Source organism: Aptenodytes forsteri, unplaced genomic scaffold (assembly GCF_000699145.1).
Source record: "Aptenodytes forsteri isolate BGI_AS27 unplaced genomic scaffold, ASM69914v1 Scaffold184, whole genome shotgun sequence".
In the NCBI taxonomy this organism is placed as follows: Eukaryota; Metazoa; Chordata; class Aves; order Sphenisciformes; family Spheniscidae; genus Aptenodytes; species Aptenodytes forsteri.
Window position 1 is genome coordinate 2675169 of NW_008796078.1, and position 2694 is coordinate 2677862.

Below are 2694 nucleotides of genomic sequence, written 5' to 3' on the forward strand. Positions count from 1 at the left end.
CCCCCAAAATCTGACATTATTGCTTTAAATGATGTAGAATTAAATTGTTTTCAGAATCTGCCTAGCAACAAAAGATGCTCTCCCTCTAGTGGAGGATAGTAAAATATTTTTCTTCCCATTTTTGCATGTGTAAACCATCAAATAATACTATCAGAGGTTGAAAGCTTTTCTGAACAAGAATATATCATAATTTATGTTTAATGTATAACATAAATGTTATATGACTAGTAGTTTAATAAGAGATATTTTCATACCAATATTTTTTCTGCAAATGAACTGTTTTTAAAGTGATCCTAATGATACGAATTGTAAAATATTTGTGTAAATACTTACAGATATCTAGACACATTTTAAAATAACAATAAAGGCCCAGCAGTTAAGATTAAAAATAACCCCTAATCTCAAAAATAAAATACAGCATGCTTAATGTTGAACACGGGAACAGCTTGCATGTTGGTATTTGCCAGATTGATCCTCAATTTAAAAAGCATGTGCCTAAATGCTAAACTTTTTATTTTAATCCAAATGTTCCCAGCATTTGTGGTGTTCACCTTAGAAGAAGGAGACTGCCACAATACTTGGGTGCCGTGCATATCCATCTCTTTTTCAAAATTAGACGTTACAATCTGCTGTTTTGTTTCAGCATAAACATCTTCCAAGCACTTAGTATTCGTTGTAAGTGCAAACTGCTTATGTAAGTAATGATTTACAGGACTACGTCCATAATTAGGGTAGTAGAAAATAGTTCTTATGTATTGCTGATTAAACAAGATGTGCCTATAATTACTCCACTTCCAGTTTCCAAAATATAACAAGACCATTGTTTCTTGGCTAGATTCCTCTTACTGTTTTCAGTGGAAAGTTTGTTTTCTTATTCTGCTGCTGAGCTTCTTTTTAGCATATTTTTCTATTTTGTGTTTTTATTATCTCGCCTTCTCTATTACTATTTTTCTTCATTGTTGCCACGCAAAACTTCACACAGGTGGGTGGAGAAGCTGCCAGTCCAAGGGAATCTGGAAGACGATGCGCATGTAGGTAACTTCACAGTCTTCAGCTTTTAGGGAGAGGGGCTTTCTCCACCTGCAAGTCACTGCCTTGCGCTGAGTGTGTCACTGTGAGCATTTTAGTTCAAATTAATTTGAGTTTGCATATTTGTTGTTCTTACCAAGTCACTAAAGGGTAACAAAGCTACTTAACAAGAAGTGTTGGGTGACAGTTCTGGGTTGCCACTGTCTCACTCAACTACCAATCTTTTAGCAAGGAGGAAGCTTTTGTTTTCTTGTACGGGCGAGTGACTCCAGGGACTGCGGTGCAGTGAGTCACTCGAGTTGTAATTGCTATAAGTAGCGCAGAAACTTAAAGAGTGGGGTGAAACAGTGCGCTAAGAGATGATACAGAAGAGATGGTGGCATGCTCTTCAGAAATGCCAGTATGGCCTCCTGACTGTGTCCGTACTTGAAAATCTCCTCCAGCATGAAGAAGAGAGGTAACGCAGGGACAGAGGGATGTAAGAGACAGTGCTTTTGTGGCTGCCGCAGCAGCTCTGCACTCCCGTCCCGAGAGACAGGCCGGCGTAAACGCATCCCCGGCTCTGGAATTTGACAAACTATTTACAGCCCGGTTAGTTTGTGCGGCGTTTTAGGGAAGGTGACAGAGAACAAAAAGCAGAGGAGCAAAGTGTGAAAGGGACACTTGTCCACTGACTGTTCATATTATCAAATGGGGACAGAGAAGTAATAGATTGCTGGCCAGGATCACGTAGTAATGGCATCACACACACCAGCCTGTACTTGTTGGTTATGTTTTCTGAAATGCTGTACTCCTTTCCCTTTAGTGTAATAAGAATGTAATAAAGATTATGATTTTGAGAGAGGGAGCGTCGGCTGCTGGGGCGTTCAAAGTTAGTTGTTAACGTTTCCCTGGTTTCAAAATGGAGTCTCGAGCGCTAGCGGTCGGTGGTTTTCAAAGGACCTGGCAGATGTTTGGAGATGCCCCTTCTGCTGCTGCGACAGCTACAGCTGGAGCGGCACCAAACACACAGAGTGGAAAAAAAAACCTTCAAAGTGTTAAATGTTCTTTAATTTAAATCGGTTGATCGTCTGCGGAGTTGCATTAATAGGGAATGCAAATGTGATTTTAATACAACTTTATTTTTTACATGTTAAGAAAGGAAATGACTTAACCTTCTTATGCGTCATTCTGGAAGCGCTTTTTGTTCATGTTCCGAAATGTTTTTTCACCCAATTAATGTGTGCCTAACTTTGAGATGATTATTTCAGCCTCTTAGTATTGTCAGGTGGACTGTCTTTGCTTTCAAGATTTAAATATCGCAGACCCACGATTTTCTTTAAAAAGGCACGTGCTTTATTCAGCTCATTTCATTACTGACCCGACCGTTCCCCGAGTTTGTATTTTTTAATTTATTTCTTCACAGCAATGTAATGAGGCTGTAATGAGAAGCTATAATTAGTATTAATGAGGCTTCCCGGAATGAACAGTCACCACAACGTTTTACCCTCCCTAAGAATAGTAAGGTTTCTGCGCCTCCGGTTGCTCCTTTCCCCCCCCTGCCCATGCGGAGACACTGCTCCCCTGAGGAGCTGGCTGCTGGAGGCGGCGGCTCCGGCTTCTCCGCTGCTTCCAGCCAGCGCAGGCCCCGCCAAACCGCGACGCCTCACGGAGGAGAACGAGCGG